Here is a 17,289-nt window from a genome sequence, read left to right on the forward strand (position 1 = left end):
ATTGTCCTTTATCTGTGGTTATAACCATATGCACATGTCACCCATTTGTTTCACAGAGCTGTTTATTTTCTCTCTGCCCACTCTTTAAAGGGCATAGTTTTGTTTTCTGTGTTATATTTGATTGTTGTGTATGCACTAGGGTACAGTTTTGTTGCCAGCTTTTAATATTCAGTGTGGTATTTTATATTTGAACAATGTAAGAATTGTTTTAGAAATGATCACATTCGAAAAGCATACATCATAATGTCTCCCTGCATGTATTTGTTTCAACACAGGAGGGCACTATTTATCAGCCTTAGAGTGTTCCTATGAGTCATAGCACAGTGGGATCTCGCTTCCAGTGTCGATAGTGGTCAGTGTTGTTTACTTAAATATTGTGAAAGGGTGAATTGTCAGCCCCCATTGGTCAATCGCCCACATACAGCCTCAGAGCCTGGTGTACCAATGCTTTGATGATGACATGATGTCAGTCATGCCTCTGTGAATGGAAGATGGAAACTGTGAGCATTCGGTAAAGCAGAGTAGAGAAGAATTAACATGTTGAGACCACTCAGCATACCATTATCCACTTAATGGTAACTGCAGTATATTTAAACGTGCCCACACACAACCTGATGTGGTCGATCTAAGGCTAAATCTACAAGCACACATTGCTCTGTGAAAGCTGTTTCCATGTACCTTGTTGCACTATGGAAGCTTTGAACAGTAAATTGACCTGTAGCATGTTGCAACACTTTCTTGAGGTAATTCAGTGTCCAATATCCAGTGAAGAACACGGAATGGATCTGAGAAAAAAATGACCAAATAGATACATACAGGGATCCCAGCACACTGGGGAGACAAACAAATCATTCAGCAGAGACCTCAACTCCGAATCATTATCAGCTGAAGTAGTCATTTTTTTTTTCCTTTAAAGCAAGCAGCAGTGACAGATTAAAGCCCAAGCCACAGCAGCACTTCAATAGCTCTTCCTGGAAGAGGATAAAGCATCCCACAAATCCTACACAACCAAAACATGCTGTCAGCTCAGATAAACAACAAAGAAGAGTAAGAAGCAAGAAGCAAAAAATTGAGCCTCTATTCCATTGTTTCAGCAGCAAAGTGTAACAATTGATATAATCATAAAGAGAAAAATAGTGATTTCTGAATAAAAAATTAAACCCAACACTTTTGTTTTTGCAACAATCATGCTGTGTAATCAGCATCTTGATATGCCAGGAGTAGAGTTCACTGAGACAGACACATTTGAGCCATTTGTGTTAGCCGCATACATAAATTGCCTCCAGTGATGTATCTCAGTTGTTAAGTTGCATTCTGGGTAGTGTAGGAACCAGGATTTTAAAAAGGTGAAACAGAATGTGTAGGAAAAAGGAGATCTGGTTCTGCTGTATTGATTTTAATCACTCGTTTTTGGAGCGCAATGCTAAAATAGTGAATAATTTTTCAAAACCTGTTGCTGACGTAACCCACAATGTAGTGGGTAGATTACATGCAGTTTTTTTATGGAGCCGAAAAAGACTTTAACGCGTAAAACTGGTAAAGTTACCCTAAAACTATATGAAGATATATAGCTGAATGGATGGTATGGTAAAGAGTCCCCCTTTTAAATGGGAGAATTAATTTAGAAACCTACAAGCCACAAACAGCAGCAAGGTGTCACCACAAAAGGTTACCGTGTCTCCTATAGTATCAGTTATATCAGAACTGGAGAGTTTATTTAATTTAAAGAAGAGCCAAAATTGCCCTTAAGGCTTTTCTTGATGGAAAATATTTTTTTCTGCCCTTTTTGACTGTCTTTAGTAAGAGTTTACTAACATACTCTGGCGGTGGTAACGTCCTCCTACTGTTGATCTGATTGGTTAAACTTAGACAGTTTCATGTGCCTGCCCTTTTCCAAACAGTTTCTAGCAGCGCTTTCCAAATAGTCCCGTAACAAACAATGTAAGCATTGACTGACAAGGCGGAAGAATGGAGTTTTTGGTCATTTTTTTCCCCACAGTCTGTCCATTAAGCCACAAGGAAGAGATTGCTACTGTGCTCTCCAACTGCCACTAAGAGGAGAATGAAGACGACTTCATCATTGTTCAGTGTCAAAAGGATAATGCAATGAAAAGCCTTATTTCAATGGAGCAATGTTTAGGATTTAAAGAGCGTTTCCAAGTATGTATGTATTCAGAGGGAGACGTCGTCAGTGTCTGACTCACTATTTAACCAAAGTGATACTCTGAGAATCCATTGTTACCAGCATGGGACAAAGTTTACCTCATCTTTGACTGGCGACTTCCCAAGAGGAGTCTTATACATGACTCTGCTCTCGAATTACTTGTTGTTTTATACTGCATCTTTACTCTGCTATCCGATTGAAATTCAGCCTCTGTGCAGGATGAGTACTTTGAAGCCCTTCAGACTAGGAGCCTATCATCCATCTAGTGTTTAACAGAAACAGACTATGCCTGCAAAGTCGTAGGTGTATCCTTATAACAGCATTCATGCTGTACGCTGTTCTGACCTCAGCTTCTGATTTTTGACTAGACAGGAGATGAAAAGTTTGTGTTCATCATGGGTTACGTCATGGTTTATTAACTGATAAAACAATGAAATACATACAAAAAGCAGCCCACTCGCCAGAATAACATATTTGCATTTATTGTTTTGCAAACCATGAATACACTCAAATTTCTGTTACACATACCACATGGACATTTCTACAAAATGTGTCATATCGAGAGTCTCCTCCTCAGAAAAACAACCACATGTCACCAAATCAATAAATCTGCTGTTAGATGGCCATCTCAATACGGATGTAAGTAATTATTACAGCTGTAGAGGATGAAGTAGTATAAACAGCGACAACTCCATGGATGGTAGGGGTGAGGTAAAAATGCCTTTTATGTCCAGTGTGATGTCAATGGTGAGTTCATCCAACCTAATAATGTAGTGAAATAATGTCACTTACATAATGTAACTGAAGCTACGTAGATATGCTTACAACAGCAAGTTACAGACATTCGTAGTTATTCGACACAAAAAAAATGTACCAGGTGTCTTGTCTAACCCTAAACAAGCACTTCTCTTGGTCACAGCCTTACCAAACTGCTACCATACAACAGTGGTCCACGATATTGCTTAGGGGACGGTGATGTATGTCGTTTTGCGAGATGCTGACAATCAAACTCCTCACTCTTGTTGTTCCAAAGATGTGTTGGTCATACTATACTCATGTTATGTGGGTCATTATTTGCAGAAGCCTTTGTGGCAACAAAAACAGCTATTTTTGAAAAGTTGTTGGGACAGTATGCAACGTTTTTTGTGGGGACAGACCAAGGTAATGCAAAACCATTTTTTTCCCACTCTATCCAATTAGCTTTTTGTGCCTAAAACCAATCAAGCACTTAGTTGTCACAACATAAATTGAAAAAGAAGCCTTAAGCCATAAACTTAAATAAATGTACAGTTCAATCGTATATCTTTGGTTTGCAGAATTGTAATATGCAATCATTTATTCTCGAAACTTGATTGCAAAAATAAATTGAATACTTAATGTATGCTTAATAAATGCTCATATTTTTTAACAGGATGTGTCTTCCTTCATTGGATTGCATGATCACACTGTAATGTGCTACGTGAAGAATACATGATGTACAGTGAAATGCAGACTGAGACACAACCTCGTCTTGAAACAAAGATTTTAGATTTTGGCTGACATGTTGGGTAATCAACATAGATGGAAGCACTGAAGACAAACAATTCCAAGGACTTGTTATAATCTTATGTTTGATTATGTATTATATTATTTATAAGACTTTTTTGTATTTTAATTCATCTGTGAACTATTCCCTTTTTCTGTTTGCTAAGATAACACACATGCAGACACATGTGCAAACATCTACTAAATGGTTTTTAATAATGAGCAACTTAATTCACACCACATTTCATCCAAATCAATATTATTCAGTAATTAGTTATCTCACAATAACAATATCTGTCTGCAACAGCAGTTAGTAGTTAATAATTCTTTAATAATGAAAATAAAAATAATTAGTTCCAAGACTGACAGGCGTAACATGAATTAATCCCTTCCCTTCCTAAAGACTAGATATTAAAGGATCCTTGCCGTCTCTGGATGATTGACACTGAGTTGATATTGTTCACTCAGCTCCCCCTTTTCCAATATAAATGTTTTAACATATGTATGTTCATGCCTCCTTATAAATAATGTTCATCTGGTGTCAGTGTCATGCCTCTGTCAAATATCAGTCTCACACAGAAAATTTAAAAATAGAAACTCTTGGGAGATCATTAAATTATTATGTAAAATGAGGTTTGTTCACCAGGAGAAGCCTTTTCAGCGTCAGGATATCTTGTGGATGGTATTGTGGGATTATGTGGCCAGGGTCATATGAAATTCATCCAGTCTTTTAATAACCAGAGTCAGAGCTATCCATTGGGCATTTGGGTTCAGGAAGGCACCTTCTTACAGATTCTGTTTAAGATTTCCATGGATAGAAACTCAGCAACAGTGGAGGAGTGCTGAGATCCCAATGGTTACATTTCTTCTTTTTGCCCACGCAAAATTAGACTCAGAAAGTATTATGACTTATTATGGTATTCACGTGCCAAGTGCACAAGGGTGAAAACGAGAGTCAGTACCAAAGAGCTGAACTATCTTTGGGTCTTGCTCATTTAAAGAGTTAAGGGGTAAGGGAGCAATTAAGTATGTATGATACCTTACAACAGGCCTATTCAATTTATTTTGTAGAAGGGCCAGATTTGGAAAAAAGTGCCAAGGGCTTTTGCATAATATATGTATATATTCTATAGTCTATATTCCCTTTAAAATATGCTATTTAGATGCGATAAAACAATGGACATTCTCAGTTTAACAAAATTATGTGTACAAAAGTACAGAAAAAACATACTTCTCAATCACAGACATAGGTTGTCAGCTTGACTTTCATGGTCAGTCATTGTCAAAATTTTACATAGACTAGTAAATAACATATATATCATGGCAATCTTGAGTTCCAATGATTTCTACAGCTCCCCTTTTTTTGATGGAATGAGTAGAACAAAAAAAAATGTTCATGAGGCTTGGTTCAATGAAGAATTTATTAAAGGGTCTTCTGAAATGTTGTGTATGTTCCCTCTGTTTAAACAGTCTGGGTTAAAACGTTTTGCTTTGCAAACTACTAATTAGTGAAAGGGGTAATATGAATGATTTAAAAATAATATAGGGGCTGGAAGGGCCACATCGAGTTGAATAGGTCTGATGTACAACATCAGCAGAGATACATTTCTTGTACCAAATTGTCCTGGAGTCATATTCAGCCGAGTTCTGAGAATTATAACGAGACATTTTCCTTCAAATAAAAAATAGATCTTGGTAAAGAAAAAAGTTATACAAAGATGACCTAAGCCCTCAAGAGTGCTACTGAGGTAAAATTCTGTTAGGAGAAGGGAGGACTTTTAACAGCCTAAAGACTTTCTTAAACAGAGGAGATAACGGTGGAATGACAACAAGAGTGCAGAAAAATATTATTCAAACGCTGATTGACAGTGCGGTCATGAAATGCTAATATTTAAATAGTACAGGGGTATTTGTGGGCATACTCATGAGAGATGCACTTCAATCTCCAACAAAACACAATAATGCTTTGATCTTTCTTTTCTAATCAGCCAATAACAGCTTTTTAATGTCTTATTGGCAAGAAAACTTGAATTTTGAGTCTCTCTCCCAACTCATCAGACAATATGCTTTGGGATTGAAGGACTGGTCAGACACCATAATAAATGTCAATTTTTGACAGGTTGGGACTGAGACACAAAAATCTATATTTCTTACAAATAGGACCTTAAAAATAATGTGTTTCTGTTCTTTCCTTGCTCAGAAGTGCTCTCAAAAATGTTCTTAATCACTCACCAGCTAGAGCTCCTTGTTAGAAGTTGATTGTTAGGAGTGTTTGTGAATACACCACCCCCTGGTGAGGAGTAAGCCGACCCTGACGATGATTTACCAATCAATTCTGATCTAAAGTCACAGGCTTCAAATAAAAATGTAAGAACGGGATGTCAGGGTATCTGAAATAAGTTTCCTCCACAGGGTGTCTGGGATCACACATAGGACATGAAAATGCCTTATGATTGCTGAGGAAGAGTTGGAGGTCATGGCTGGAAAGGATATTCAAACTACTTTGTGTATTAAAACTCTTAGCTATAAGTAGGCGTATTTTACTCAGTTTTGTGACAAAAACTGAGTAAAATAAATTCAAAAAGAGTCAAAAAAATGTACTATATTCTGTCGGGGAGTTACTAGAGGGGAAGACAGAAGCATGTACTCTTTACTTCTTCTTTCTCCAAACCTATTTATATGATAAAACCTTTACCAGTCCACCTCCACCAAAATTGATTTGTTCACAAATACATCACAGGTCTTCCCGCTGATCTTTCTGATGGCACTGTAGGGAAAATAACCTTTTTGAACAAAGTGCACATGTGGTACCAATCTATGAAACAACTCATTGTTGGAGAAGCCTTTTAAATCAATTTTACCTGAGAGTCGCCATCTCAAAAAATAATATGTTTGTCTGTGCCTACAAAAAGGACAAAAAATGACTCGGTGTTGTATGCTCTGCCAGTCCTATATGGTTAGGATTAGGTACGTGTAATACTTGAGATGAGGGAGAGATGGCATTTAAGGTACTTTCACTCTCCTCATTGGAGAGAAGATGGTCATTATTGTTGGAGTTCACAAAGACTGAAATATAGCTTAGTTATTTTAGAGTTGGCACAAAAGAACAGTCATTTTTCCCGGTAGTGCAGTCTGCACTTTGAGCTGTCATGTTCCATTGCACTACAAACAAGAAGAAGCACAAGAGGTCAGATGATGCTGGAAATATTTCATACAATTTGTCATTTCATACTGGGAGTCTTTTCACAAAATTCTGACAGGATGAAATCACTCAATTTTACATCAGTTTGTCATAAAATCCTTGATTCTGAATATAGACTAATAACTCAAATGTAAAGCATAGATTATAGCACTGACAGAGGCCACTACTAAAGGAAATGTCAGAAGTTTATAGTCAGAAGTGACAAGGTATCCCATATGACTTAATAAGTCATAGTCCTTCTGTATAAACGTTATAGGAAGATATTTATGGAGCTAAATCTATTGGCACTGTAAACTTACATTTTATGTCTCAGCAATATGGCTTTTGTACCAACATCAATATTCAAAGACAGTTGCGTGTGTATGTTTCTGACTAGTAGTGGTGAGATAATACTTACAGAAAAATATGCATTATTTTGTAAGTGTAAATACGGTTATTTCATTTCAGCTATTCTGATATCAAAACCATAAATGGCAGCACCTAAGTGTGCCTTCTTAACTGAGTACAGACAGCACTGTGCAGTAGCAAGAAACACAGGTATTGAGTTTTCTGCTTATTTTTCTTTTCTCCTCTTTTTTTTTGTGCTTATCCTCGAGGGAAAAACAGAGGCTGTTTCCAAAGCCAGCAAACCAGAACACTTAATTTTCAATTATTCTGAGGGACACTGGAGAAGCTTATTGGATTTGTACCTCAATTGTCCAGGTAACAATAAATGACCGGTGCAACAAAGTGTCAAGTAACAAGAAAAAAGAGTTATGCAGGGGAGATTACATAGTACATAATAGTACTAATACCTACCTATTTGTGCTTGAATTAATAATGACTTTATGTTTGTCATGTTTCTTATTAGGTGTTTTATTTTTCAGTGCTATTGGCAGGACAGCTAGACTACCTATAGCTCCAAATGGTGTCTGCTTCCCTAACGTTTAGAGCAATAAATACTCTGCAGTAGGTTTGATAACTGTCCTTATGTTCAAATCAATCCATCAGTGTCTTTGCTGTGTTTGACAATGAGACGTCTGACCCATGATGATAGTAATTGAAAGTTGTGATTGACAAAGGTCTTAAGGTCTGATGAGATTGTTGTTGATAGAAAAGTCTTCAAGGGAACGTTTACTTTTGTTTCGCTCTCTGATGTTCTGGAGTGGTTAAAAATCTGGGCTGGCAGGCTTCACCAGCCCCATCATGAAAGGGTTGAGCCTCACTAACTACTATTGACACAGTGGGATGATTGATATCCTTTTTGATTGTATGTCTAGTGGGGACGAAGTCAACAAGGGTATTGCTTTAATTATATATTGTAACATTTTCCTTCAAATCAAATCTTGCATGTCAAAATTACATATTACATTTTCACATTCACAGTGAAGCTTGCATGCTGCTTGTTAATGAACCAATGTGTAGAATTTAGTGGCCTCTAGCAGTGAGGTTACTGACTGCAACCAAAAAGATATCATTCAGGTTAATGAATATCAACTTCAAAGTATGCAAAACCTGTCTCGCAGTTCTTTTTGTTGCTGTGCCCTTTAAGCTAAGCTTTGTGAGACTGAAAGACTGACTTAGAGAAAAGAAAACATATAAAGTACTTAATTAATCAGAGTGTCCTCCTCCAAAATTAGCCACATAGGTACAAGCAGCTTTTTCACTTTCATTTTTTCGTACTGACCTCCAGTGGCTGTAATAATTAGGAACATAGCGAAGGAGGAAGTGAGAGCTGACATAGTATGAAAACCAGCAAACCCACCCAGGGAGGAGGTTTGGGTGGATGGATGGATGAAACAAAGGATCACCCAGGATAGCATTGTTCACGTACCATGTGAGACTAACAGTCGAAGTAAACTTAATACCTGTGACAGCAGAGCTGCCCATGGGGGTTGATGATACAAGGATTGTGAGGCATATATTTGTTTTTCCAATGCGTCATACACAATAGTTTTGGTGCCTTAATGTAACCAAGTAGCTGACACTAAGACCGAACCAAACTACAACTGTTCCACAACCTTAAATACATGTTGATTATAATGACCTTGATATAACCAAATTGCAGCAATTTCACAACATTATCAATGTGTTAATCTGGTATGTCTGACATTAGTATCCTCCTATTGTTATATTTGCCATTTTTTGTCAAATGGTAATATACTGTCACTTTTGGGAATCATTGTTGTTTTGGTATGAGTAAGATGAGGATGTTGTAATTAATTTATTTTGAAAATATTTGTATGATATATATTATATATATAGTATATTCTTTTATGAAGACTAAGAATATTGCATAGAAGAAACAAAAAACTTGTTCTTAGTTTACGTATTGAGAAACTTCCAACGCTGTGAAGATCATGGGCAGTTCCTCATTTAAGCTGTTAAAGGACCAGTATTGATCAAACTGTTCTCCACACAGCGCAAGCCTGAAATCAGAATCATTATTCATGACCAGCCAATGATTTGCTGTCACAGGGTGTCTCTTGCTTGCAAAGCTGAGGGCCATCTGAGGCACAGGAAGCGCACAAACATTGCATTAAACTGTGATCTAGGAGAGATTACTTTAACAGCCTAGCATTGACATCTAATAGTCATTAGCCCCCTGAACAAGCTAGCTCCTGGCAAGACCTACCCACTGTTATTGCCTCTTGAAATGGATGGGTGTAGTAAGTTGGACAAAATCTACCACCACAGAGAATTCTGTCTATACTTTCAATTGTTCAAGTAAATATGGGTATTTAGATGTGTTTTACTGATTTTTTATTTTGTAAACATTTCAAAATCAGATTTGTATTCATCTGTGTTTTTATGGAGTGACAAACTAGATCTAAAAACTAGATTAATAATGTAGCATGCAAATATGTGACAATGCTTCCCCCCTTTTAATCCATAAATCGGGGGACAAGACTTTGGGGCAAACACTTACTGTTAAATGTATTGTATATCTTACAACTGTTTTATATGGGTACGAGCAATCCATACTGAGTTTTGCCTTGACTGTGCTTATTTACCAAATTTTTTACAGGTCATTCAGCATGCTATGGATGTAACAGTGTCCCCAGGTTCATCAACCATTACAATATGGAAAAACAATGCAAATACACAGAACTAAATAAATGACAATGTTAACATTATTAAAACATTTCGCTTCTTCAACTAAGAAATGCTACTTCTTTAATTAAACCATTAGCTTTCAAGTTCTCTGTTGATGTAACTGGTTTAAGGTCCTTTCGGACACAAAGGGACGATGGCACTATTGTCCTATTATACCCATTATTTCCAGTGGCTTGCATTGAGCTTGCATGGTGTTCTGTCTGAAAAGCCAATTATTTTTTTATTTAAAGTGAAACTCGTGCCAAAATGCAACCTAGGGTTATTTCGTGAATATGGTCAAAACTTTGTGTAAAAGCATAATTACAACGAAGTAGGCTCTTTTAACCCTTAGCAAAAAGTAGTATACTTGAAGTTCATTTTATTAAGTATGCTTGAGTATAAGTATAGCAAGTATACTATGGACCATGTACTTGTAGCATACTAGAAAGTATACTAATTTAATACTTCTTCGGACTAAATTGGAACATTTTAAGTTTATAAAAGTATACTTTAAGTATACTTTATAAGGACATTTTAAGTTTACAGAAATACACTTTCAAGTATACATCAAGTACACTCCTATACTACTAGTGTACTAAGTATATACTTCTAGTCCACATTTTAGTTTATTAACATGTAAGTTCAGGGGTAACACCTCAAAGCAAATGTGTGTAGTGAAAAACATTTTTATTCTGCTAAATTAAATCTAAGCACAACTCAATGACTCAACCTTTTTCTGTATTTACATCATGATATTGTAAGTATTAGTACTTGTAATGTATCTCTCTATCAAGAAATTCACCATTTATTATCATACATGCCCACTGCTTAACGGACGGGAAGTCTCTCCCGGAAAACACCCCTTCACTCACGGTGCCAACATTTTTATCATCTTTGTTAATTCGACACAATTTAACCACAGAACAAGGATGTGAATTAACCCGCAACCGTCTTTCACATCATCTTATTCACAAACACATTCAGGAACCATAATTACACTAACAACAACAGAATACCCAAGAGTCTTTGCGCCACAGTCCACAGTATACTAAAGTACAAGTATAAGCTTTAGTATTAAAGTATAAGTCTAAGTATTAATGTACTTAGTCTTAGACTATTCTTTATACTTTTCAGTATAAGCCAAGTATACTTCACTATACTTTTCTTAAGTATATAAAATGTAGTATATAAAAAGTACACTTCAAGTATACTGCCTCAGTTTTAGTATAAAATAAGTATACTTGTAGTACACTTGAATAAACTACTTTTTGCTAAGGGAAGATTTACCGTATTTTCGTCTTTGGGTCAAACTCATTTTAAATGGGAGTGCTTGGGGCAAGTATCACGACAGTATCAAAATCACTATTTTTAAAACACTAAGAAGGCTCGACACAACATGAAATTTTGCTCGTAGTATCACCAGGGTCTCTACACATGAACACGAGCATTGAAAACATTGTTTGTGTACACAGTTTGCTGAAAATAAAGTTTTTGAACAACTCACCTTAGCAGTAGCTTGTTCCTCTAGTAGCTGTCCTGGCAGCCAGAAGTATCAACCTCAGAATGTGACCTGACCTGGAGGAGAGTTAAGGTGGACTGATTTCTGTACTCAAAAGGAGCAAGGTATGGATCCCTTCAGCTTTGCTGTTTATATCTGGATTGCCTTTTTGCACTGACAGCTGGATTATGGAAATTCTAGGATTGATGTTGAATGTTTAAATCCCTGCTCTTTTGGGAATTGCTTGAACTTCTCACTAACACACTGGGATCCATTATCTGACATGACAATCTTGAATCCCACATCTCACAATAATTTTTAGAGCTGCAACACCATGATTGCTCGTTGTTTGAGGCAGTTTGACAATTTCAGGGTACTTATGAGTAGTAATGTACACATAGTAGAGATTCACTTTTATCAAACAGGACAAGATCCCCACCCAGTTTTGCCCATGATCTGTTTAGAATGCCATGGCACAGAAGTGGTTCTTTCACATTGCTCTTTTTACAGATGCCATACTTCAACACTATGTTCTCTTGGACATGCTGGGCTGAAACGTCACATCTCTGCCAGCTTTTTGCATTTCATCTCAAGTTCGGTTTCACCAGTTGTCTGAGGCATTTGTGCTCTCAGTCTTAAGGGGATAGCAAGTCTGGAGCTCTTTAAAACAAGTACTTCTGGGGCAACTGTTCCTCTCTGAACACCCAGTATTGCTTTATTTGAGCCAGGACCTGACCTACCTGCACTTATGACAACTTAGAGATTGGTAGGTGAACTGACGAAGAGTGACTCCTATTTCCTCCTGTAGTCGTCTTGCAGTCTGTTTTTGGAGATACACTCTGCTGACTGCATATGCAATGTGCTTGTTTGAAGGCTGCATGCAAGTCAAATATCTACAATTTCAGCAACATCCTCAGCAATCTAGGAGAAGCTTTGCATAGCCCTTTATTGAACACTTACTGAATAGGTTAATGCACCTCTACTCTTTTCTTTGTGTCAGTAAGAGACCAGAGAACCAAATGGCAAGGGTAATAATTATTGCATAATTAGAGCTCCCAGTCCACTTACATCCACTGACAGCGTGATGACGTAAAAGCCTGTTACTCCTGTAAATCCAAGTGCCCTACATTCTGCCATTCCAGTTTGTATTTCTGAGTGTCGCACTTCCATCAGACTTTTTTGGGAGTAACCTTGAGAGGTACTGCACTATGCCTTAAAGCCTCACCATTGGAGACTTGTCAGATGGTTGTAGAATGTCCATTATCACCCTGACCTTTTCTTGGTCTTGTTTCAGGCCTTCTACACCTTGAATGTGTCCAATATATTGTATCTCTGTCATCCCAGTATTGCACTTGTCCATGTTTAGCTGAAGATTTGTTCTCCTAATTCTGTCAAGAAGCTTTGTCATGTGTTTCCTTTTCTGCACCTCACACCAGATTGTCGTTCTCTGACAATCATGACACCTTCCCCCGGTCTCTGGGCAATGTGTGTCTGGAAAAACCTCTGAGCTAATGAGCCAAGAGCAATGAAATCTGCTTAAATTATGGCTAAGCAGTAATGGGTGTTTTAAAATGTATGGTGATACACAGCTATTGAGTTTGATATTAAATTAGGCTTGATTGACTTAAAGGGGACTGCCTTGGCAGAGGTATGCAATCTACTGAGAGGTATTTTAGTTGGATAAGCATTCATTGCTGAGTGTATCAAGGTTTAGTAAAAACAAGACAGCATCAACCAGATAATGCCACAGTCATTCTACCAATTTTACAGTGTGTTGATGTAGGGTGTCCAGAACCTTACCTTTAATGTTCCCCATCCTTATTACATATACAGTACATTTATTATTGTTTGTGTATAACCAGATACATTCCACATGCTTGTTGTATATGATCTGTTCAAAGAGGAAAAAAAGTCCTGGACAGTGTTGTTTGAGAGGTTGAAGTCAGTTATTCATCATAGCTGTGCACCTTAACTAAAGAAAGAGATACCGAACTGCAGCAGCTCAGTCTGCATGACTATGTCCCTAACAACTGCATTTCATCATGCTGTGGAAAAGCTGAATTATGTTGCAGCAGTAGGTTCAAAAATCTGTACAGATATTTTAATATAAGCTTTGACAGGGTTTTTTTTTAGTTAGAGTCACCAGTGGGCTGATTTTAAGCTGACTGCTGCTGTCATCCTGATGGATGAGCAAGGTATGGGCTTTAAAGGGTTATATGTTTTCATAATATGGACAGGTTTTCTTCAAAACAGATTTTTAAAAAAATCTTCATGAAAAAGTACATTTTTATTCACATTAAAGGATAAGAAGGATCCCTATGTTAGCAGGAATGGAGCAACTTTAAGTCTGATACAGTATGAGCCAGGCATGTGTAACGTATATCTTGTTGATATCAAATGTGGCTTCCTGGACAGAGTCATGCTGCTGGATGTGCTTCAGATGACAGTCAAAAACAGGTCAGCCATTTAAGGGAAGCTGTTTCTAAAACAAACAACCCAATCTCTGTGTGAGGTGTAGTGAAACTCAAGTGTGGTGAATTTGGGGAGGGGAAGAGAGACTGCTAGAGAGAGGTTTCCATCTACGTCAGTTTTAGTTCTCTGAATAGATTCAGCCTGCTGGATCTGCTCTTAATGGGAGGTCAAACTGAGAGTCAGCTGGCAGACAGGTCAAGAGACAGACACATCGCTGCTCTCACAGGGGAACATCACATACAGACGAGGGTCAGACTGTGAGCAGCTTTCTAATTGAGAGCAATGTAGACATTTTCAAGCATAAGTACATGTCAACAATGAAAACTAACAATTTTACTCTGTGGGTAACGCAGTTTAGCTTTAGTTAGAAGTTTTAGTTTCTTAATTAAGTTAATTCCAGCATAAAAATTAAGTGATTGACAAAAAGATGCAGAAGAAAGACAGGGTTGGGGAGATTTAAAGTACATGTAGTTGAACTACATAGCTTAACTACAATTTACTGTAACTTGCTGGTAGTTAAACTACATTCATATTTTGTGGTGTGTCAAGTATTTCAACTACTTTTTGGGTCATTTCTTGTAGTTTAACTCAGTTTACAAACTACAATTTTGGCCAACATGATTTTTTAAATATATATATATATATATATATATATATATATATATATATATATATATATATATAAAGACCTATAAAATATACATTTTATTTTATTTTTCTTTGATGACAAAGTGGATGAGGTGGAAGCATGTGTGAAGTCACTAGATGAGTCCCCACAAATTGCTTTCAAATCTCTACCCAAAATGTCCAAAGTGTTAGTGAAGTTCAACACTGGTGTCCCAGCCAGTGCAGCATGTGAGCAGCTTTTTAGTGTTAGTAAAGATGTTTTTAGTGCCAAATGGAACCGGCTGTCTGTTATAAACTTTGAGCAACTGCTCATGTGTTGTGTCAACAAGTGATTCTGCCCTGACATCTAGTTCTAGTGCCTAAGTGTTAGTTTCTCTGAAGTTCCTGTGATGTTGACCAAAAATGTCAGCTTTTGTTCTTTCAAAAATAAAACTTGAGTTGAGAGGCCTATTTCTGCTGGCATGTGAATTTTTTGTAGGCTATTATATTTTGTTTCATATACACCATATGTTGATTTATTTAACGCTGAGTGAAATGAGTATAATAAGTAGTAGTAACTTTTTTTTAGCAGTAGTTTTACAAACTACATTTCACCATGGGTAGAAATGTAGTTTGTTCAAACTACTGCCAGGCTGAACTACATGCAGTTTTACAAGCTACGCTTGTGAAGTAGCTCCCCCAACACTGAAGATAGATGATTGAAACTGTTAAAAGCAACAGATGGTGTTATTGTAAATGTTTTAATGACTTAAAGGTTCAACATGTAAGAATTGGTCACTTGTCAAATTCATACTCAAAACAAATAGGTGGCAGCATATCACAAGAGTTTATGCTAACTGCTGCCGACTCTAGGTTAAAAAGTCAGTAAGCGGTGCAGCTAGTGGTTTGGACTGGGAGCTTGAGAGGAGTGTGAGTGTTTACACTGTAGTACAGAATCTTTGAGACGCTTTGGACCAGGCCATGACGGGGCTTGCTGGTTAGCTCGACAATCTCAGTCAAAACTGCTACTTATTCTATTCTGTTAATACATTTATTTTTTTAATGTTTTTTCAACTAGAATTCCTTCATCTGGTCTCTTTAACATTTGTTCTATAAAAACCATGAAAGAGAGATGTAGTGTTCCAAGCTTGTGATGTGTGATGTGAACACCTCCTACAAAAAAATTGTTAGGCATGAGAAAACCATTTTATGGTTTGACCAGGTTCCTGCTCAGAGCCGCTTCTTGCTATAAGCGGACTACGCGGGTGCATAGTGCCCCCGCGCCACTAGGGGGTAGCGCACAGTTGTCAACTAGTGCACAGTTTTGCTTCACCAGTAAGACGTAGTTGTCCTACTAGTATGCCAAATTTGTCCTACTAGTGCGCAGAAATGTCTTACATGTTACAGAAATGTCTTACAAGTTGCATGAAGTCATGCACTAGTAGTGTGCAATTGCATCCTAGTAGTGCGCTAGTTGCGCACTAGTAGTGTATTGTGTCATACTAGTACAGCCAAACTCCTTACATGTTAGGTTCAGAGGCTCACTAGTAAGACAGACTTTCTTCTACTAGTTACAATAGTAAGAAAAAATTATCTGTCACTAGTAACACTAGTGAGCATTTTTTATGTTACTAGTACTACTAGTAAGGTGCAAAAGTCCCCCACTAGTGCTACCAGTGGATATTTTGCCACTTACTAGTGCTACTAGTACACATCTTGGCCCTTACTAGTGCTACTAGTAGACATTTTGGCTGTCACTAGTAGTACTAGCAGACATGTTGCCCTCTACTAGTAGTACTAGTAAGATCATGAATGTCTCACTAGTGCTACTAGTAGACATTTTGGCTGTTACTAGTAGTACTAGTCGACATTCTGGCCCACACTATTAGTACTAGTAAGGTCACAAATGCCGTACTACTAGTGGGCAGTTTGGTTTTTACTAGTAGTACTAGTAAAATCATAATAGCCTCACTAGTGTTACTAGTGGACATTCTAGCCATTACTTGTGTACATGTAAGTTGCAAGATGCGGCCACTAGTAGCTGTAGTGGACTGCATGCAAATGAGGAAGGTGGGACATGGATTTTGATTGGTGAATGTTCAAACTGTGTGCTTGAGACCTTAAAGGGGCCACTCTGAATACCAGAGTGTTTAGCAGCAGTTATTTTGGAAGATGTGTCAACTTGTTTTGTATTATTATAAAATGAAAATTAACTGAATGCATTTCTAATATTAAAAGGCTTATTAATTAGGTCATTTATTTGTTTATGTTTCTTTAGTATTTTTTTGTTTATTCATGTTTATTATATATATTATATTACTTACAAATCAATATCAATTTTTATCTCCATTTGTAGGAATTAAAATATTCAAAGCTAAGATAGATAGATAGATAGATAGATAGATAGATAGATAGATAGATAGATAGATAGATAGATAGTGGCTAAGATATGCCCAGAATTATTATTGTAATAGTTTTTGTCATTACTTTACCCCTTAGCAGTACTAGTGGTATCCTTGATATCAGGGATATCAGTGATATCCCTGATATCAGTGAAATCCGTGATATCCTTGATATCAGTGATATCAAGGATATAAAGGATATCACGGATATCACTGATATCACTGATATCAAGGATATTTTTGATAGCACTGATATCAAGGATATCACAGATATCACTGATATCAAGGATATCACAGATATCACTGATATCCTGGACATCATTATTGTTCTTTTTATTAACAACAA

The sequence above is a fragment of the Sparus aurata genome, chromosome 15, assembly GCF_900880675.1.
Source record: "Sparus aurata chromosome 15, fSpaAur1.1, whole genome shotgun sequence".
Lineage (NCBI taxonomy): Eukaryota > Metazoa > Chordata > Actinopteri > Spariformes > Sparidae > Sparus > Sparus aurata.